We start from the raw sequence: 24,043 nt of genomic DNA on the forward strand, positions 1-24,043 counted from the left end.
TTTTCTCTCCCTGATGCAGTGAGGTCTTCTGATATGCTCACAGTGAGCAGGTGAGAGCAGCACTGACTGAAAATGTTATCCCTGCAGCAGAACACTCTTGGCATTGTTTTTTGTACCTGTTCAATCCAGCATGATACAAAGTGATTGTCATGCAAAAAAAAGAGTTCAATGTCCTTTCTTATACTTTTGCCTGGCAGACATAGTATGGTTTATTCTGGGAGATGTCCCACTTCTTAATGTTTTTTACAAGAGGTGTTTTTTATTTTCTTCATTAGACAAATTTTCTTCAATTTAGACAAATTCTGCTAGGTATGGCTTTTTAGATATTTAAATCTTAAATGTCTCTTTTTCATTCTTCCTGAGGATGTAATCATATATCTCACTCTGCCTCAAGGTGAAGATTAATCGAAGGTGTTTTCATTACTTCCAGCCCATTTACTTTCCTGCTCTTTCCACTCTGGATCACCATCATGGGTTGCTCTCCCAACTGATGTCCTGCAGTTCCATAATGTCATAAAACAAACTTTGATTATGCTCTGGAAAAAAGAAGTGATGGAAACCCAACAATGTGAAAACAAGGAAAAGGGCTATTAAGATAGCAGGTGCTGGGCTTGCATCCCATTTTTCTACCCAGGAAAACTTGATTGAAAATACAGACTTATGAATATACCCCACTGAAGGGAATGCATCCTAATTAGAGTAAGATGGATTTCCACACCCATTCAGCAAGTCAGAGCTCCTCTTTTGTCAACAAATGCCAAGCAGTAGCAAAACATGATAACCAGTAGCCATTATGATGGGAGAAGAAACAATTCCTCTTCCCACCCAGCTCTGTATCACATTTTCTTCTCCCGCCCTGGGTGGTCTGACAAAGGGAACATCCTCTTGACAAACGTATACTCCCTCCCTAACCTTTTTCCCACACGGCAGCATCTGTCCCTTTTGTAACCTCAGTGGCTGCAGCTTGCAGTACCAGGTTGTATTAATGTGTCACATATTAATGTACTAACCATTTCAGAGTTAAAGATTATAGTTAAAAGTAATAGGTTTAAAGATAGAGTACTTATGCTTTACAAAACAGATTTTATCATATCAATCAGTTTATGAAATATGGTTTTACGAAGCAATCTAGTAGCAGAAGGGAAGTGTGATAATCTGTGCATTAAAACTGTACAGGAAAGATTTTTCTGGAGAGATCAGCGATCCCAAATCAGAAAATTTGTCATACATCTTTCCACACCTACTACTTATTATTCTAAACAGCAACACTTCCGTTTTATCGGCTGAGAAGAGACGGACTTGAACCACCCGGTCAGCCTCAGGTTCTCTGCTTTTTGAGACAACACTTTTTGAGGCTGGGATTTCTTTATCCTGTTTTTACAATTTGGGGTTCAAATATGTGGTCAGTACAACAAAACCAAAAAAGAGACTATTCACTTACCTGATGCAGTTTGACATGATAAAATTTTAGCTCAGCACTTGCTATGTCTCAGTCAGTAATAAGAAGATAACAGAAAACAACTCACTGGGCAGTACATAATGTAAAAATACATCGGCAGCATAAGACAACACACAGAAGCAAACCCTTGAGAGAAACACCAGTAACTCATTCTTGCCATAACAGAACAATACTTCAAATCAATTTACTACATATCCATGTAACTTTTTATCCTTGACTGTATTGTGAGACTGTAAAGACTGTCACTTATTGACATAAAATACGTTGGGGATTCAGTTAAATAGACTGGGGGGATTTAAAAGATACAACCAGGATACTTTGAAATACTTCCTTTTACTGATAGTTCAGAGTTGATCTAGTAAATGGGGAGACTGAATGTTAATCAAGCAGCAAAGAAAAATATGAGCTGGCCTTAATAAAAATCAGTAGGTAAAGTTATGAAGCAGTTTAATTAACAGAAATTTAGTATTAGCTGATTAATATAATTTACCATGCTGACCATTCAAGCTTATTTCAGTAAAGAACGAATAAAAAAAGGATGCAGTATAGCACAAAACTTTAGCATAATTTCATGATTTTTCCAAACCCCTTCAGCAAATCATGTATCTTCAAATGAATTTCCAATTTCCATTCACAGGATTCAAACAGCAGAGAAACACTGAGGTTACTGGTGACCTACTTGCATAATGCAAATTCTGTAAAAATACACAGGATCTGTAATGAGTAAAACCAAGTACTTGATTTTTCATTGGGACAGGTGGAAAATCTAGAAACACCAAGCTATGTTTTTCATGCTTATAATTGCAAACATTAAATCATCTCATTACACCAAGTAAAGACTCTCAAACTTTATAAACATATGTTTATCAAACATATCGCTGATTTTCTAAAGCTCAAGGTTCACTCTGGCTACCACACTTGCAACATCCCCAACATACGTACACTAAGCTGTAGGAAATAACTTGTCAACAAGCTGACAACACAATTTCTGCCTAAATTCCAAGTAAATGCATGTGTACAAGGCACACAATGCATGCATGAAATTATCACACTGAAATAAGGAAATAAGACATTAATGGGTGTCCCATGTTTTTAAGACTAGAAGACTACTCAAAAAAAATAATTTTCTATTTATTTTGTCTTTTCCTCTTAAAAGAGAACTTAATAGATGTGTTTGAAAAGCTTACATGTACATTATTTCTCATGGTCTAAGCAGCCTTCATGTTTTATATAATTAATTTGAATTTTCTCACTTGTTCTTTTATTTTTCTTTTGAGTGAATGAAATGAAAATTAAGGCAGTATACAATGTGAAATTAATGCTGTTGTTCTTGCTTCATTAGTTTTGACCATGCTTCTCATTCAAGGACCAAGGCACTTTTTCTGTCTTTCAGACACATAGCTCCTGTTTCATCCCTAGGAATTTCAGTATCTCAAAGCCTTCTAGAAATTCTCTTCACAGCTGCTGCTCAGGGACGCTCATGACTCTACTGTCCACACTCAAAAGCAGAGAATTATTTGCTGGAATAATGGATTTGCATTCTTGAGAGCATTTGGAGTCCAACGGACATGGCTGATGACAAGTTCCCAGGCATGTCTGGCAACATCAGGATTGTCAGGGAGAGTTTTAGAGGGCTGACTTGAAGGCCTAACCTGCCTTGGTTACTGCGCTATGTCCTATCCTGCAGCAACCTTAATGCTCAAGACAGGACAAAACTCAAAAGCATTACAATTTAACATTAAAAAAACTAACCAATACTACATGGCTATGACATTTGTAGCTCCTCCAAGGAGTCATGGGGCTGTGATTTGGTTAGATATTTTCTTTGATCTTTTTTTGTTTGTTTGTTGGTAGGTTGGTTGTTTCTTTTTTCAAATAATATTATTTAAAAATCATGACAAATGTAGGATTCTTCCTTTTGATGCTTTATTTTCACATATAATGTAGAAAAGGACCAAAAAATTAAATTTCTAATAAACTAAGCCATGACTAAAACTACAGTTAAAATATGAGGAAAAGATTAATCTTACTGAAGATGACTCTTACTCTGCAGTGTTGGTATTTGACAATATACTATTCATCTTCTTATTCTTACTTCACATGCTTTGGGTTTATTCCTTGTAGTCCAGGCTGAAGGTTCACAGAGGTATTTGTGGGTTAGGAATGGCATTCTCCAACTTAGTAGCCCTGCTAATAAAAACCCCCTGCCACCACTGGCTTCCTCTCCTGCTCCAGCTGGAAGCACAAAAGGCAAAGATCACAGGTTGAAATAAGAAAAGTTTACTGGAAACAGTGATAAGATAGGAAAACAAACAGTAACAGCAACAATATTAATAACAAAAGTGTACAAAAGAAAGAGTGTGGGGCTCTACCCTACCACAGCCACACCACCCAAACCACTGGCTCCAGTCAGGACCAGTACTACCCCACCACTCCGTTCACTCCTCTTGCTTCACCAGGAAGGAATGCTCTTCTTCTTGGAAGGGAGAGAGAGTGCCTTTCCCCAGCCCCTGGCAATGACATAGGGGGATATCAAATAACACTGGGGTCTCAGCCATTCCCACACAGCTCCAGCCTCCAGCCCCTCGCAGCTACTGCAACAAACTCACTCTGTCCTTGGCTGAAATCAGGATACTACTTAAGACACAGGACAAGTGACAGACCAATAAGCAAGCTGAGACAATTCTCCAGAGATAAGAATTTACACAACAGATGAATGTAAAATATATCTGCTGCATGAAAAGGCATTGCTTATTAACAAAGCCAATCTTAGGACATCTTAAAATCCTTGCTGCAATTTCATTCCAATGAAACAATCTCTATTTGTTCTAAACCAAAGCAATTTTAGCTTTTTTCATTCAACATTAAACTAAATGAAAAATCATTAGTAAATTATACTGATAAGACAAGATAATAGCTTCTTTATAAACATGGAGCTATTCCACAATTCCACATGGAAAAATTATTAACTAGAAAACTAGTTTATTTGCAACATAATTGCCAAAACCTGATCATTCTTCCATCACGTCCTACCCCGCTGAGTATTAGTCCATCAGAAACAATGCAGCATACCTATTAATTCAGAGATCTGTTCCTGCTGAAAACTTGTCTCCTCACTTTCCTTCTGAAAAAATTCCAGAAAAATAAGCAGCCTGGGAAAATCTGGGGCAAGGGAAGAAGAAACAGGTAGAAGAGCCCAGCACCTCTGAAGGACCAAGACTGAAATGCCATGGTACTGTACATGGTATTGGAGGGAGTTTGTGGAATTTTCAGGAAATTAACAGGAATTATAAACTGCAGGTTGAAAAAAGCTGTACGGAAAAACAGTTTTGATGTTTTTAAAGGCAAAAGAAAAGTCAAAGACTGAGATTATTCATGTTTAATTGTCCAGAATGCCATATGAGCTAGACTGAGCAAAAAGTTCATTGTCTAAATAATAAGTTCACTTTAAGGAAAGATAAGGTAGACACACATGCTTGCCTTCTTTTCATACCCTTAGAAAACCAGTTTCTGCTGGCATTAGGAAAGTTGTCTCATCAGTCTGCTCCAGCATCCTTGCAGAATCTCAGGGGCCAGACCCAGACCACCACAATAACCTCAAGGATGTACAGTACAGTGCAAGAGATGGTACAGAAGGTCTGACCCAAAAATAACAGAAATGTGAGATCTTGTCTGGGTAGGCAAAACCATGAAACTTGACACTAATGAATGTGTACCTGGTGCCACTGCAAACAGTACTGGATGCAGCTTAGCCCTGTGCAGCTAATTGTTCCATCCCTGCAGCACAATAAAATTGCTAGTTGCTTCGTATCTGTGAGATCCAGCAATAGCCAAAAATCAGGAAAAGTTACTTATTCAGACATAGTGATTCTATTATACCTGGGAAACCAAGTGAGAGATCCCATGAACCCACAAGACAATGTGACCTGTGTAACAATGGAAAAAGATCTCACCACGTGTAACAGAAGAATTGAGTTACTTTAATTTGCACCCACATTTTTAACTCAAGTAACTACATACAGGCAATCTATAGAAATTCTGTCCTTGCCATTTCCCCCTCAATTTGGATGTCAATAGGAGAATACAGCAAAGTAGGCTGTTACTCCTTTTTTGTTATTTTATTGACACATCAAATCCCCTGAAAAAAACCCTTTGCTGTTTTAATGTTTAATAGTTGTAAATAATTTATGTACTCCTTTTTATTTTTGTTTTTGTTTTTGTATTCATGTGTGTTGCCTGAGGACAAAACTCAGGGTTATTACTGCTAGTACTGGGAGAAGCAATCCTTTGGGTATGATCTTTGTTTTCACTCTCTCTGAAACCCTCTAGCTCATTGACTTCAGCGATGCTGAATGCGAAGAAGGTACCTGTCAATCACCCAGGGATTTAAATCTATCAAACCCCGCTTTTTCACTCACAGAAATTTTAATATAGCCTTGCACTCCCTTTTTGAAAAATATGAATATAGAGATATCCAGGAGCACAAAAGTAGGGAAAAAAAGGGAGAAATTCGGTTTTCAAAGGCAAACATAGTAGTGGGGTTAACCTGCTCCACAGATTTCTCATTTATGAGCATGTGAGACTATAAGACCAAAAGGAGGCTATTTATAGTGCTGAGAGTGCTCAGGACTCCAAGATTTCATTTTCATCTGAATAGGTGCCTCATATCAGTCAATATCCAGGGAATATAATCACAGAATAATCCATTTTGAGGGAATTGAGCCTTATCTTTGAAAACTTCAAACAACAATGCTTATTAGCACACAGTTCTGTAAGTGTACAGTGTGAATCTTTAAAAAAAAAATGGCATTTTACTATGGTTAAAAAAAGGAAAAAGAAAATACACTCAGGTAACGATCTTTATCCTCATGTAAATTCGATTAATTAGTATTTTTGTAATCTTTTGGGAAAAGCTGATAATAGGAGCTACACTGTTTATGCAAATAGTATCCAAATATGCAAAATGGACATCACCAGATTATAAATTAAACTTCAGCAAGCTGATTAGCTTGATTCTATCTTTAGAAAGCAGAAAATATCATTAAAACATTCACTTTATATTAAAAAGGAGATTTTTTTTCTTGTAATATGTGGGGATAGTATATACAGAGAAGCAATCTTAACTTTAAATCTTTGTTTTTCTTCCATGTGGAATTGATCTTGAATCATTGGAAGTTCTTTGACAAAACCCATCTTCCAAAGGGTAAGCACAGTTTACTCTTTAAACAAAATAAACCAAATCTTTACAGCAGCTAGAAGTCATCTGAATTCTGAGTTCAGTATGTAGTAATATCCTCCTTTCTGAAGAAAAACACGAAAAAATATCTATATTGAAATTTTTATATGGTTTAACATAACAAACCCATCAGGAAATATTCACAAAAGTTTGTCAGCTTATTTACTCATTCATTTCCTTTAGGCAGAAGTGCAGGAAAACTGGGAGACAACATTTTACTCAACTATTAATTTTTGTGTATATGTGCTAAATTGTATAAAGAGTAATGGTCTTGTCTGCTCAATCTTGAACTTCATCTAAACTGACTGCCCTTCAGAAAGGACATAACCAGTACAAAATCTTCATTCCTTTCAAGATTTAAATCAAAACCTCAAAATCAAGACACATTATTGAAAATTGTATGTCACTCTATTAGGAACAGCTGGGAAGAGACGACACAGACTCTCTAGGAGTTACTCAGGAGAATTTCTCGTAGTTTATTACTTCAGCTTTGTTTTATAGACTGATACGTGGAAAGTACAGAAAGGAAACTCTTATTGGTTGGTAAACTACTACATTACCATCATTGGTCAGTGGCACACTACCCCCTGACTTTCTCCTGCAAAGAAAACAAGAGACAGACAACACCTGCAAGGCTGTTTTCTGTCTTTGAGAATTGTTTTGAATCCTCCCATGAATTTCCCAGGCCAGCTTCTCAGGCAGGACTGAGAGAGCTATGTGGCCTGTAATTTCTACAGGCTCTCTGTTTCAGAGTTAGACACAGAGTCCACAATTGTAATGACCATCTGATTGACCTTCCAAATCACACTTAATTTCCTGCTTTCCTATGTCTATTATTTTAGTTTTATAAATTTCCCTATTCATCATAATTCATAAAATAAAAAAGATGAAATATACAGGAGCTGAGAAAAAAATCAACATGACCAAGTATGTTTTAACACAAGGAACAATCAATGAGCCACACAAACTTGCATCAGCAGCATGCCACAATGAATTGCAAAATTCAGTCTCAGTGCCAGTAGCTGATTTTGGAAAAAATGTTGATCCTAACTGTGAGAACTGCCAAAACTCTTGAACAAGAAAAGTGCAAAGCACAGCTTGATCCTCTTCGTGTCAAATGTGTAATATCATAGATGTAACGTAGGAATTTTATTTTCATTTTTCAATGACCAAATAGAATGAGTTTTTCACAAAACTATAAATAGAAGGAATGATAAACCAGTATACCAACCAGGAAGTTGCTCCTTCCTATATCTGACAGTTTTATATTTCCAAATAGAGCCCTAGTGGTATCAGTGGATACCACTTTCTTGTCCAAAAAGTTACTTCAAAAAGTATTAATAAATAAAAAAATGTAGTCTGCTGCAAAAATTCTGCAAGCTTCTAAGGTTAACAGGTTTAATATAGAGTGGAAAAGTTGTGCATCTCAGTAAAAGGAAAATAATAAAAAAATTAAGAACAAATTTGTACCTATGATAAGCTACACCTCATTTCAGTTTTCCATTTTCCTCAGCTCTGGAAAACAAATTAGTTCTGAGTTTCTAGGGTTTTGCTACTCACAGCCCAGCATTGATTTTACCCCTAAATAATACGTAAACAATTTTAGCTTGAGAGTGACTTATTTTCAGTTTGTCAACCTAACAAGAATTGAAATCATGTTTTTCTCTATTTTTTGTGCAGTCTGCATATGCATATTTTATTTTTAGAACAAGAGTGTTTTATTTAGACATCCATGAAATTTTGCTATTTCAGATTTTTTTTTTCCATATTGAACTGCAAAACAATCTCAGACTACCTGCCCCAAATCAAGCTGGGGGTGGCAGAGATCTTTTCCTATCTAAATGTGTTTCTTAGAATGATTATGGTACTTAAGAATTTGGAACAGAGGATCAATGTTATTGCCATTATATTTACATATGTCTTTGGAAAACGTAGCTGCTTTGAAAGACATGATAGGAAAAAAGAGAATAAAGAACAGAATTAGATCTAAATAGGTTTCCTTTAGTGATAATGGAATGTAAGCATCAGGAACTTCTGTTCAATGCTGTTAACCATTTCACTACTGTCTACTGATAAAACAACAAATAGGAGTTAAAAAGGCAACGTGGCAAGTAATAATACTACAGCAATTAAAGCTCTCGGATGTAAGAATATGCAAGTGTTTCTCAACATAAATACATGTTATATTTTCAGATTTACAGCTGGATGACTTGGGATGAGAGTATTTGACTGCCTTTCAATAGCTCAAGTACTCTACAGTCATACTGTCCAACTCACATAGCATATAGAAGTATAAACAGGGAAACCATATCAAAAGCAAAGATCAGCTTCCACTCTGGAAAGACAGCTAAACTAAATAAATTTTAGTTTATATTAAGATCATGTTTATCCATAATATGCAAAAGCATAAAGAATTAATAGCTCCATTACACCTCAGACCTAGAGTCATGGAAATAAATACCAGACCCAGAGTCCACTGGCAGCTTTCTGAAGATCACAGTGTGAAAGTGTCCAAGCACCAGACCAGCTATATCTTATGTTACTAACTTGTGTTCCAAAAAAACAAAAAAATGTACAAATGCTTACTAATAACTCCCTTATGACACAGCTTCTGGTTTCTTCAGGCAACATTTCTGATCTGCACCTCTCTGCTATTCTACCCAGTCTACTATCCTCCATGATATTTGATAGTGGGCTTTTAGATAGTCTTGAGGCTATCTGCCCTGTCTGCCTACCTGATATGGTAATGAGGCTCAGTAGCCCTCTGTAAATGTGTACCAGCTGAGGAAAGATTGATAAAATAGATTGTCTCATGTGAGGTACTATAAAGCTTCTCTTGAGACCCTGACATCGGTCATAAATCTCTACAGCCGGTAGTACCTGAGGACTTTGTCCAGGCAGTAGAAGGAGAGCCTTCCTTCATGTTGGAGATGGCCAGATTGACTTGGCAAACCCACAAGATTTTACGTCACTCATGGGAAAGTTAGAACCAGCCCCTTTTTCTTAAAAAAAGAAAAATTGACACATACAAATACAAGACAATCTAAGCATTGTGGCTTTTAGTGTTTTGGAGGCTCCTCCAAGCGCATTTGTGAGGAGCAATTCATAAGAGAATGATGTACAGGTTCTCTCAACCCATCTGTAGGACAGGTAGCTTTGTGTTTCCATACAGTTAGGGGCTTTGTGTTTACATACAGCATCTCAGGGACAGAGACTTGCATTTTTGGTTGTTGGTTGGATTTTTTGTTTTGTTTTTTTAATTGTTTTTTTCCAAAAGTCCTAACTAGACTTGGTGTTGGCAGACTGAAAGGCTTCAGTGAGCTGACGAAGGATCAGGAGAACATGGCAGTGACACACTTTTCAGGACTTTTATTCACAAAATAATTAAACCATTCAACCACAAAATAAAAAGCCTGGATTCTATTCCCTGCTCAGATAAAATGAAATCAGAGCATCATCTCACAGTGAATACACTGATTGACTTGTTTTATGGCCCCTGGAACTTTATATCCTTCAACTGCCACAGCCTCTTTATATTTTGTACTGCCATGGCCTCACTGTATAGAATGGAAACTAGTTTCTGTCTTGATGCTTTAATAGTAGATTTAAGATGTGGATTTATCGCTCTTTATTTTGAAGGCTGGACAGGAAACTGGATCACCTACATCTGTTTGGTAAGCTGGTGGGTGTATACATCCTTAGAATTTTTTAAAGGAAATAATTTGCCTTTGTTAAGATCTGTGTACAGGATAAGTTTAAAGCACAACTTTATTGAGCTTGCAGGGATCTAAAGTGCTGCTGCTGCAAAGCCAACTTGATGGTGAAACCATCAGGTATAGACAAAGTACTGCCCAGCTGTAAGTGCTTGTAGAGTTGGCCAACTCTTAATTTTGCACCTGGGTATTTAAATTTATCTTATACTGATTTAAAAAGAATAAGTCTTTCTTGAGTTTGGTCCAGATTTGTCTTCTTACTCAACTCTTTCCAGTCCATCACATCTTTGTCAAAGACAAACACATATGGAATAAATAGGTCAGTGCTTCGTTTGACTATCACAAAATCAGTTTACACTACTTCAGATTTGCCAATGAAGCAGTAAAAAAGGAAGATTTTCTCAGCTATGTAAATTCCTTAAAAGATTACTGGAATTGCTTATAAGATCCAATGAGAATTGTTTCAAATATGCAGAAATAAACAGAGTTAATGTGCTTTAGAAAATTTTACTGTTTCTTTGGGAATAATCTGCATAGAAATAAAGAATTAAAATCTGCAGAAAGCATTCATCAAGCAATTGCTAACCAGTTAAGTCAGACTACAGGCAGTGGTGTTAAGAGATGGGGAGTCAGTGACAGTCATTTACTGATAGTCATTTATTTTTCTGTTTCATGATAACTAAGGTGTCTAATGGAATGGAAAAGATGCTCAGTTTTTGAGTTTTCAGATTCTGATGGGATGATGTTTTCATTTGAAAAGTAACTGCAGTAGCATTTATCAATAATATAAAAATATATAAAGTATATATAAAATATAAAAAGTTTATACTCAAAGTTGAAGAAATTATGAAGGGAACTCCTAACTCTTACAAATTTTATTACAAATGAAGTTCCATCTTTGATCAAAGTTTAGATCAAGTCCAAATTAAGAACTTGTACTTTCCAGTGTTTATTATTCCATCTGAAATAATTAGTTAACTGGCATCAAGAGGAGTGTGTGGTGATCTAGTACGTGTTCTACCATTGACTAAGCCCTTAGCCACAAAGGAAATGTGAACTTTCACATGTAAGTTGCATGAGTACATGAAATTCATAACTACTGAAAGGTTTTTGAATAAAAAACCCTGTAAATATAAATTTATTTTTTTTCATTGCAGTCCCCTTTCTACCTTTCCTTTTCTCAAAAGAGACAGAAGTGAAGAACCTTCCCCTAGACTTAATTTTTCCAGGCTTCCTCTAGGCTGACCACTTCTTGCTAATTGAAATCACAGGTGTCTCACTGACAGGTCCAGCAGCTCCAGCAAGTAAAAGAGAAGCAAATTATTATTATACTGTTATAATGTTATAATATTTAAAGAGAACATCAGAGCCAAGTGATTCAGACTGTTTTGCCTCCAGACTTCTTGATTCTATCTGTCTCTGTAGCAGTTTTGTCTTGAAAACATGTGGCTGGAGGGGTCCAAAAAAGGCATGAAGGAATGGTTCAAAACGAAAGTCCCACAGATGATCAAGGGTCAAGTTAGAAGTTCTGTCCTGATAGTGTTTGCTGGCATTTCCCAGAATTTTGTCCAGTGTGACATTTAGAATGGTGTCAAACTTAAAAGCACCAAGTTTGTATCAAAATTTGGACTCTGGACAATGGTAGGGCCTAAAACCAATGGAAGGTACAGTGTTGATTTAGCACCTTATTTCAGGTATCCGACAAATTCAGTGGGATCCTAAGTAAACAATCCTTCCCAGAAGCATAACTAGAGGACTCTTAAAGGGCATGAGGCTACAGACAGTTTCTGTTCAGCTATCCAGAATTTCAAAAATCTGGTTTGTCCTACCAAAGAGGAAGAGGAGTGATAGTTTTCTGCCTGATATTAGCCATGTATCAGTATATCAGTATGTATCAAATATCAGTAGAGAATTGATTGTTGAATCAGCATGAGAATTGGAGAAAATTAGTGTGGCTCCATATTTTGGTGCTTGCTCAAAGCCTGGATACGAGACTAATTTAATCTTGAGCGCAAGTAGTCATAACAACAAGAATATGAGAAGTAAACTGTGGCTTCTTGGCAGATTAGGGCCACACAAATCATGTCTGACACTATATTCCTCCCTTTTTTTCTTGAGCTCTTATGATTATATGGACAGACAAGCAATTTCTTCAGACAACTGACTTGGCTTAAAAAATATTTTTACCAGGTTAGCTTTTGACTGACCATACACAGTCAGATGGCAAGAGTCCCAAGGATGTATTTCTTTTCACTGGGAAATGGTTCTCTATGGTGCATGCAGTCTCTGGACAGAAAGATCTGTTTATTGCATTGAACTCTCTTGAAAGCTAATTTTGAGGTAACAGACCTAGTAAAATGAAAGCATCAGTTTTGACATCTGAAGGTAAATTGTTAAAATACCAGTATATGGAAGACTATGCAGCTAATTAACTTTTACAGCCAATATATAGGCAATTAACTTTTTCACATTTACCATATGTTTATCCTCCTGCAGGGAGTATTTCCAGGAGGAAATCATAATGGGAAATAGCTCTGCTTTTATATGGGAATAAGATCTGTTGATGATAGCTACAAATTCTTACGTAGCTCATGGTATCTTCAAGAGGAGGAAGAGAAAGAAATCTAAGAAGTGAAATGTAGAAATTCAGCAATTGATTTCATGATTTCACAGTGTTCATTTCCATAGGTGGTTAACTATAAATGGTCCTTTGTCTTTTCCTTAGAACAACTCAAAGCAGTCAGTATCAGCAGCTCTCAGGAAAGAGCAGCACATCAATTCAAGAAGACTCTAGCTGAACTGCCACACAGAGGCGCAGTGTATTTCTAAGCTCCCAGATTGCTCCTTTCAGGAATAACTACATATTAACTGTCTATTACACAGTAAATGTACAGTTCCAGGTCATGGCTAAGCCTTTGTTGTTGCAGTGAAAACCTGTATTTAAGTGTTTTGGGTTTTTTTTATGTTAGGACTTGTCCCTTAAAATATTGATAAATATCTTCTCTTACCACACAGCTAATTGTGGTAAACATTTCAGTTCTAGACAATAGTTATACTACTGGCTAGTACTCCTGCAGTCCTCCTCTCTTTGCTGTAACCAGATGACTGCCACCATCTTGCAAACATCTGAAACTATTAAATGCAGAAAAGCTTTGCTGCCAATTCATAATGCTGTCTTGAAAACTAAAATGCATAAATTAATGTGCTTACTGCATTGTCTGGGACTGCTTTTGAACTATGTGTAGCTCCCCAGGTCATTTTGCAGTCCTAGTCTCTCACCACAAGGACTGTTAGAACACACAGAAGTCTCCTTTTTTGTGATGACAAAAGATGGTTGCCCAATGACAATCGTGAGGGCCATGACGGTGCCTAAGGCTTTCCCAGACATGCGGCTGGAGGATGCCGGGCTCCTGGGTCTGACAGCAGAATTGCTGCATGCATGGCTGTGTCACTGCCCCAAAGGGCCTGTGAGAGGGAAAAGTTCTCTTGCCATTTGCCAAACAACCCTCACTTCTGTGATTGTGGAAGGAGAGATATTTGCTTGCGTGTTCAGTTGAGTTCTCAGACCAAAGCAAATGGAGTTAAAGGAATGGATAGTGAGGAATTAGCTACTGCTGTGGTGAACTGGCTGTTCTTTATCACTATCCCAAATTGAACAGTCAGTTCATAGTTAAATAAGACTTGCCACAAAAGGTGCATCAGTGTTTGCACACTGAGCTGATTTTATTATATTGTTTTGCAGTTTATTCCAATAAAATTGCTTATACATTTATTTGATTAACTATGACATTTATCCTGAGGTAACAGTAGCAGAATACTTATTGAAGGAACAAAAAAGTAGAAAATGAAGGATTATGTTAGTTATGTCTGCATTAATCTTTGATCCTAGAATTGAACTATATTATTAAAAATATTATTTAAAATATCTGACATGGGTTCTTACCAAGTATATAACTCCTAAAATATTAATATTACAATTACCAGTATTTTAAAAATGTGAATGGATATTTTCTGATCTTAACACTATGATGTGACAATGAAAATATATCTAAGATAAATAAGATAGGATTTTTTAAATGCCTGTTTAATACTAAATGTTTCTCCAGATACCTGTGGGATATGTTTCTCATGGGTCTAACTGCTGTGTCTCCCACCTTTTCTTTTTGAAACATGATAACTATGCTAATCTGACTAATAACTATGCTAATCTGACTAATCTACACTTTCTTTTTGTCATATGAAAATATTAGTTTCATTTCAAGTTATTGAGCTCTTTCTGGTTTTAATGGAGATAAATATTGAAAAGAAACAATATGTTAAAATTCTTAATTTAAAATATGACATATATTGGTTTGAAGACAGAACAACTCCTTCTGAAAATATATCTTCTAACGTTTTTATTTAAATTAGTCTAAATTAGCAAATTATTTTGACTACTCCAAAGTGTCACTTCTTGCTGAATTAAGTATTGAGCACTGACATTGATCATATATCAACATATTAATTCACTATTTCAGAAAAGTTTTTTTCTATCTCCCTTATTTAGAATATTGTCTGAACATTTCATTTTGGAAAATTAAATTCTCAGTACTAAGTGTTTAAATTTGAATGTCTTGAAACACTTCATGATAAAAGAGGATATATTTTTATCACCTAGGAGTTTCTCAAAGCACAATGTTGGATAAGATTTAAACCCATCGTTTTCTTGATGAACTGCATGAATAATCTGAAAATTGATCCTGAATTCAAACAAGACACAGTCCTCCAAATTCTGCATTACTTCACCGAAATAAGAATGATAGTCTTGGTAGCATTATGCAAAAATGTATTAGGATGGAAGCTAGACAACAGTGAGTAACGTAATGCAATTGCAAAAAATGGAATTATCCTTATTATCAGGAAATACAAATAGGAAAATGGTCCAAATGGCACAGCATGTACCCCTTTTTGCTTTTTTGTGTGGTTGTGGCAGAAATGCATTCCAGAGAGTCCAGAAGGCTGCAGTTGTAATACTCCTTTAATAAAATGCTCCTGTTATGCAGTGCAAGAATGCTAAGGTACAATTGTGAGTGCTAGATGTGAAGAAAAACATTTTCCATCTGTTTAGTACACACACTGTGTGGGGTTTTATTTTAATTTAAGAGATTTATTTTACAATATGAAAATGTCCCAATTTAAACACTGAGGAAACTATAGAATCTGCATTCTGGAACTTTTAAAGTTTTAAGTAGGGTTTTTAAGTAGGGATTTTAAGTAGGGTTTATGGAAACTACTTCTTATTTTAATTGAAATCAAGAACAAAACCAGAAATATTTCTAGATACTTGTCACCAAATTTATTGCCACACTTATTGTCTGTGAATATTTTTTTCAAAGGTAGCACATTAATCACATTGAAAAAACCAGGCATTTAAAACTGCCTTGAGACACACTGAGAATAATTTTTGACATTTAAGTATGTGCTTACCCTTTTGTTTCATAACATTTACAATAAGTTTATGGTTTTCTCCTCAAGTTTCATATCTTCGGTAACATAAAAGCAAATGCATTTGCTAATTATGCATTTATTATGTGTGTTTGTTAATTAATCTTCAAAATAAAATGGCAAGGAAAATGAAGGTCTGCAATAAAGATGTTTGCAAATTGGAATTGGAGCTATCAGAGAACAACTGTCTATATGACAGTCAAAAGCACTCTTTTTTTCTATTTTCCAAGTTGATTTTAATGGCTGTGCCAGAATAAAGCCTATTCATCTATCAAAAGTGACTGTAAGAGAACTGAATTAGTCTTTTGTCATGAATTTTCTGGAATGAACTGAATGAGCACTCAGCAGTCATGGATGTTAAGGCCCAGACAGAAAATACAATACTCAAGTTCCAAGTTCAGGAGTTGACTCTTGTTCACTTGTCAAATAACTTGGTGCAATCTTGCTTTAATCCTACATGTACTTTATTCATTATGGGATTAACTCTTGCAGTTCTCTGATATATCAATTTGTTTGGCTCAAATATTCTTGATGTTTGTTGTCTCAAATAGCAATTCAAGACTTTCCACTAATTAAGAAATTTAAAAAAAAAAAAATTCTACTTGTGTTTAGGCAGAAAAATATTTTGCAAAAGATAAGAATATAGCTGCGGATGGCCAGTCTGTTTTATTTTCACTGACATAATACTGACATAATAGCAAAGTAATCTGTTGCATAGAATGTGTGACAAGTGAAGATGCATTTTACATATTTAGCAAATATATATATTGTTGCAGTCAAAGTGTCCTTAATGGACATTTAGCTTCCTGAAAGAATTCTTCTGCTTCACTTTGAGAGTGTGTCCAGCCCTAAGTATTCAGTTGCATCAAAAGCTTATTCCTGTGCTCATTTATTTAAAACCAACTATTAATGATGAAGTACTGTAATTGTTGGCAGCCTTTCTCACTACATTGCTTTAGGAAAAAAATGCAGAAAACTGATCACTGCATAAGTGTTTGTTAATAATAATGAAACACACTGGGAAAGTGCATCTTTGTCTTCTGTTATGTGGAAGATACACAAAATGCAGATACAACTTTATTTAGGAAAGCAAATGGCTAAGCTAAGTTTTAAAAAAAATTAAATAGAATTCCCCAAAGGCATACCATGTGCTAATCCACAGGGGAATCCTGATGCTGGATTTTTTTCTTGATACATGTAGCTGAAGTACACATCTATTATGGTTCGTCCTTTTCTCATTTGCAAATGAGAAAATTTGGTTTGACAAAACTAAGAGATTTTAATTGTTGTATATCCTTTTTTTCCTCAGTCCATAACACTATAAGGTTTGAAGACTGAGAACTGCCACTCTTCTTTACATTTGTTTCTGAAATTCTTCCATTGACTTGTCATGCTCTTCATTTGACTTCTGCTGAAAACATTCCTCAAAACCTATTTATTTAATATTTATTACTTTCTGTTGCATCATTCACAGAATCACAACAACACAGAATTTTTAGGGTTGAAAAGGACTTCTGGAGATCATCTAGACCAATCCCCCTGCCAAGGCAGGGTCACCTAGAGCAGGTTACAAAGGAACATGTTCAGATGGGTTTTGACTGGGTTCAGAGACGGTCTCTGTGACCATCTTTGGCAGCTTGTTCCATCCAGTGCTCTGCCACCCTCAGTGTAAAGAAGTGCTTCCTCTTTTGAGGTGAAGTTTCCTGTGCTGTAGTTCATGGCCATTGCTCCTCATCCTGTCCCTGGGTACCACTGTGTCCTAGTTTAGGGCAAATTAGGGAGGAAAACTCCAAATGGGGGTTTCCCCAGGGAAATGCCCCCTCCCCACCAACAGGTCTGGGAAAGGGAAAAAAAAATTCCTTGGAGAGAAGTGGAAAAAGCTGTTTATTTAACAGAAATTGAATAATATTAAATAATAAAACCTCTCGCTGTTCGATGGGATGGCAAATCTAGGAAGAAAAGTCCTTTTCATGTGGTGTAGCTCGGCTCGCTCAGTTTCTTATCAGTCCCTCCAGCGCTGGAAAGTGCCGAGGCCCAGGCCCCGGTGGGCCACAGGCGTGAGCTCCCGGGGTTTGGCTGGGTGTTCAGTCCAGAGCAGGCTTGCACAGATCCAAGAAAAAAGGAAACAAAAACAAAGGTCCAGGGAACTCCTCTGCCTCAGCTAGCTAAAACTAACTAAAAACCAGAGAGAAGCTCTGTCTCGCTGTCTGTCTGTGCTGCAGACACCACAGTCCAGGAGCGAGATGTGTGGGAGTGATGTTTTCTTTAACACAAACTGCGGCTTCTTCTTCCCCCTCTCTTGCTCTCAGAGCCAGTCTTAAAGGTACAGAACTTAATATATAACATAAACCAGACGATTGGGGATACGAGTGTCATAAAGTCACCCCAGGACACACTGAAAGAGTTTGGCACCATCCTCTTGGCACACACCTTTGAGATATTTCTGTGCAATTGATGACATCCCCCCTCAGTCTCCTCTAGACTGAACAGGCCCAGATTCAGCAGTGTCTCCATGTAAGAGGGATACTCCAGACCTCTCAGCATCTTTGTGACCTTTGTGGCCTCCTGCTCCAATAAAACAGTTCCTTGTTTTATTTGAACTTTCATTCCAATGAGTTTGCAGATTAGGAAGGATTTAGATAGGAAACTTTAAAAAAGGATAGAGGTGCATAGCTTTTGCACCCAGATATTTTGTTATACTGGGGACAATTATTGTTTTAATTATTGCACATATTGTATTTATCAATTTAAATCAAGAACTAATGAACTTAGATGTATTATATTTAATCCTTTTTTTATCTTTCTCTCTTTTCCATACTTCATTTTTACTTATTAGCTTAATCATTGTTTCTATTCTATGACTTTACAGCAGTTCACTACTTAGAGACTTAAATCAGAATTGTTTTTCATATTTAATTTAATGTAAGTTTAATGTGCCTATTTATAGGTGTAGTATTATTAAAGTTGTGGTGCAATTAGTCCAAATAATTTTACACCAAAGGCTTTTTTTAATGTAGAGAAAGTATGTCAGCATTGTTTGTTTTTAAAAGAGGTAATGCACAACAGGAGACAAATCTTTGGGTTTGATTTTTCTTCAGCTCTGTCATGCACCAGCTCTCCTTTATTTCTATAATTCATTTCTGAATTAGTTGTCTTTCAATGATAATTAACAGTTACAGGCAATTTGAAACAAATATTCCTAACAATGCTAAGAAACAGAAATGTTTTGAACAGTTTAGTGAGGTTTGCCTGAATGTATTGATGTGTAGGTATTAAAGATAGCACAAAATGCAGTTCAATGTACATATATAGTTCCTCTGAAAGACAAATAGCTTATATTTGAGCTAAGAATAGGCAGTCAGATAAGGGACTCAGAGAAGCAGGGAATTTGCAAGAGCACTTAGAGTGAACATTTTTGGCCAGTACTGCCATTTGCAAGGCAAAAAAGATAGTTAATGAAAGTGAGAGATGAAAAACATGAAATCAAGTTGTTTACTTGTTTTCTTTTGCAGATGGATAAGAAAGGCATCAGCTAAGAAACATTATGAACAAGAAATCTGTAAGTAATAAAGGCAGCCATCAACTTATTATCAATAACTGACATTATATCCACTTCTCTGGCAAAAGTTGTGCCAGTTATTTCCTGTCATACAATTGTATTGCTTTCTTCCGCTGCCTTTTTGTACATTTAGGCTTCATTATTCACTTTTGATCTTTTTATTAACCAAGTGACCTTCAAGGCTCATGGAACTGGCAGAGGCAGTTGGGCTGAAGTGGGAGCTGAAGATGAAATGCTGGCGGGGGCAGACCTTGGAGGCACGACTGGAGCCTTAATGGGCCAATGCCAGGGTGGACTGCACTGGCTGCATGACAATTGCCAAAGAACCATGCAGAATGCACAGTCTCAAAATTTTCCTTGAGGTGAACCAGGAAAGTAATTTGAAAGCAGCCTGGGAAGAGATATGGCTTAGAGTAGAAATGAAGCCTAAATTTGGTCCAGGGTGTGGATTAATGCGAGGAAGAATGCATTGCTTCAAGGCTGACTGGACTGTCCCAGGGATCAAATGCCAGTCAGGGCAGCTGAAACTACATCTACAATGCTCAGGAGAGAGATTAAAGATAAGTAAAGTCTGATTTATGAATTCAGTTAGGGACATGGTTATTTATAATACAACATTCTTGTTTGATGTTCCTGTCTACATTTAATTTTATTTCTGATAGTGATATCTCTTGTTGCTGTTATTCTTCCAAGCCCTGCTCATTTTTCCTTTCCTAGTCATATATAACATATTTTTGAGAGGTTCTGCTTAGACATAAATATTTTCATTTGGTCCATGTCCATTTTACTTAAAGGAACAGCTGCAGAAATGTTCTACAGAGGTAACACTGAAGTGCTGTTGTCTTCTAAAAATATTTTTGTTATCATAATAGGAAGCAGTTTAAATAATGCATATTTAAAATGTAGTTATATTAGCTCTAAATCACATATTTTAATAGTTTATCTTTGTTGGGAAAAATCATAATTTCCCATGGTAGTTAATAAGTGACAGTCAAGGATTATTGCAGAAAGAATGTCTTTTCAAAAGATGATCTGAAGATGGTTCACATCTTGATTGAAGGATACTAAGAGGAAGGAGTCATATATTGGAAAATTTCAGATGCATTAGTTTGGCAAAAAAATAGAAAAAGAGACTGCATTTATGAGAGAAGAAAGCAACGGTATAGAGATCAGTATAAAAAGTAACTGGCTGACTTGTCTAAATAAATTATAGAAAGAATTATAAAAACAATGGGCTATTAAAGTACTGAGATTATACACATTATAGAATGCTTAACCCTGAAGACCCTTAAGGTACTGAGAGGCAACAAGGAGGTTTCTCCCTCCTTTTCTTCAGGCTGAACAACCATAACTCTCTCAAGCTGTTTTCATAAGAGGTGCTTCATGCCTCTGATCATCTTCATGGCCCTTCCCTGGATCAGCAATATTTCTGATATTTCCACGTATTTCTTTTGCTGATGACCCCAGAACTGTACTCAGTATGGTGTCACAAGAGCAAGTTGGGGGAAAATCCCCTTGCTCAGCCTGATGCCCACACTTTTTTTGATGCAACCCAGGTTGTGATTTCCCTTCTGGGCTGTGAGCGCACACTGTCGGCTCATGTTCATCTTTTCACTCATGACAACCCCCAAAACCTTCTCCAAATGGCTTTCAATCACTTATTCTCCCAGTCTCATATCTGGGACTGTACCAGCCCAGGTGGTACAACCCATCTTGTATTTAGACATGTTGAACTTCATGAAATTCTTGTGGGGCCTCCTCTCAAGGCTGTCCATCTAGACCACATCTTGTCCTTCTGTTGTATCCTTGAAGACAGCTTCATAAGGGGGAAGAGTTTTAACAGTGTTAGAGAGCACTGCTCTTACCAGGATATCCCTTGGTTTAGTAAAATATGTGCAGCATATTTTCATTTTCTTTGGGATTTTTTTTTTCACTTTCATTTTCATATGGTTTGATTATGTTCCCCAGAAAAACAGAAAATTGTGTGATCCCATGGGTTCTTCTTTACATCAGTATAGGTTAAAATAATGTTCGTGTTTTCAGGTCTGGGTAGACTTTTTTAACTCTCTAGCTGTGATATTTCAGTGCTGTGAATTAATCTGAAAGTTAGGTGTCAGGGAAAAGTTCGAATACATGGAAAAAGTTCCCACTGTTTACAAAGTTAATGAAACAAGGGTAAGCCAGCTCGAGTTACTTCAGTATAAGCTAAGAACCTCTATACGAGCAGCTACCACAAATCAGGTGAGATGGGTGAAACTGTTGCACCACAACTTGTGCATTTATATAAGCCCTTCACTGTGCTTTGAAATTTGCTGTTTTGATATAGTAAGCATCATAGGTTGTAAATGCATAATTAATACACTATTTCCCTGCTATGTTTTACTGTTCAATTTTCTCTGCCTGAACTGCATTAAACTCCTGCATTTAAAAAACACCCCCACTCATGGCTGAGTTATGTTGATTTCATTTAAAGTTCTTAACTGATTTATACTATTTTGTTCAATATTAGAGTATTAATGTGTATGTACAGTAACACATTGTAGTGATACAACATTGAGTATTAATAATGAGTCAGCCTAGAAGTAGTTAATTTAATACTCTTTACATTGTACCCGGCCCACATTTTCATTTTATACTTTCTTTAGCACACAGCCTGGTAAGGTTTCACATACAAGTTTTATGTAACTAGTCACTAATGGTAGAGTGCATTATTTCTTAGCTCCAAGCTTGCTGCTTGAACAAAGTTTAGCTCTTTAGGATGTGCCTTCTTTACACTGCTCTGATGCTGTTTCCTCAGTGTCATGTGTATTTTCTGCTGCCTGGCTGTGTTAGACTTCATGTGAACTTCCTTCAAGCTTGCCAGTTTTACCCTAAGTACCAGAGGCTAATAAGCAATTTAGGCTCCACAGCTTCCATAACTGAACTGCAATATAGCTCAAACAAGATAATTTTCCTGAAGTGCAGCATCATTTTTTTTATTTGCTTTACATGTCCTTGACACGGGTAGTGTTATGAAAGGGAAGACTGGGCTGCCCTATAAGATATAGTCCCACAGAGTTTACATTCAATCTACACCTAAGTCTGCTCTGCCCATACCTCTGTTTCCACCAGGAGTGTCTGAATTAATATAGGGCTGTGATGCACCAAAGTGGTGTCTTAGTGAGAAACTAAAGGTGTTGGTTGCATGCCTTGGGGAAAGGATAAGGGCTTTCAGGTATGTTTGAGACTGCTAGGTGTCCTTGGATTGTGTTGGAGGATGTGAAGAGGGCAAGAAAGCAATCCTAGTATGGGTTTGTCCTTACAGTTTTGGGAATTGACTATATCCTTCCTCCAGCTCAGGTTTAATCTTGGAAAAAAAGCTGGCTGGTACAGTTGAGTAGTGAGCTAGTGGGGCGTTTTGATTATGTAGTGGGATATTCAGGAGTGCTTGAGTTTGCTCCCCAGCTTGTGTTTTCCAATGTCGACAGCATGTAGTTATTCTTTATGATTCAGGAAAAAATGGGTGGCCTGAATCATGCTTTTAGCATACTACCTATTTGTAAAAAGGTCTGAACTTTCCCTTTTAGGCAAAGATAGTGATTCCTTGGTAGCTTTGACAGGCACTTTCACACTGTTACAGATTATTACCTTCATGCCTCTGAGGGCCTAAGTAAGATGCAATGCCTCTGCCATGAACCAAAAAGTAACAGATCCCGAGCAAGAGTTGCCAGAGTTTGTTTACCATTTGGTAAAACTCTCCCACACTTAATAAACAGACTTCAAGGAGCTTAGGATCCTACTCTCCTGCCAGAGCTGGTAGTGAAATCACAAAGCCTTTCTCTTCCTCTTTCTCCTTATCTTTCTCCTTCTTCTTCTCTGTGAGGGGAGATTTTCTCCTAACTGCCACACCTGCAATGAAGCTGGAGAAAGCTGTTCTGCCTAGCTTCAACCAGAATAGCTCATCATTAAAATTAGACTGGCATTGTCCTTGTGTGGTAAATACAGAACTGACAGCCTGTGGTGTATTACACTGTGTGCTGCTGCCTTCTCCTGTAAAACAGATGGTTTTTAAACACCAAATGAACAAATTGCCATTTCAAAAGCAGATTCCCTTCACAACGCAGTGTTTGTTGCCCTCATTAGCCTCTCTGATATCACTTCACCGAGATACATATATGCAATATATTTAAGTTGCAGTAAAAGATGATTTTGAAATTTTAGTTATGAACCATAGGTTATACCAGTAAATTCAGCAGACTCTGGGAACTCTCAGGAGAGGCTGAGGTCAGCTGAAGAGCACAGCACTAGGAAGGATGAATCACTCCAATCCTCCCATTTGTCAAGGCTGATACCTGTGACAGGTTGAAGAAGAACCAACAGTTGTAAAAGAATATTTAGCCTCTGAATTAAATGAGCATTTTGAATATTTGCCATCAGTGCCTAAGCTTCACAAAACTGCCTTTCCCTCGCTCTTTATTTTGTCAATACCGATAAAGCACCAGCCTAGTTCTGTAGCACCAGTCCAGGATTGTTTTCAGCATTAAAAACTTGCTTTCCATTTAGATATTTGGGAATTTTTTACTTACTCTCAGAATTACATGTTAGATATGTTT

This window comes from Poecile atricapillus, chromosome 1 (assembly GCF_030490865.1).
Source record: "Poecile atricapillus isolate bPoeAtr1 chromosome 1, bPoeAtr1.hap1, whole genome shotgun sequence".
Taxonomy (NCBI): domain Eukaryota; kingdom Metazoa; phylum Chordata; class Aves; order Passeriformes; family Paridae; genus Poecile; species Poecile atricapillus.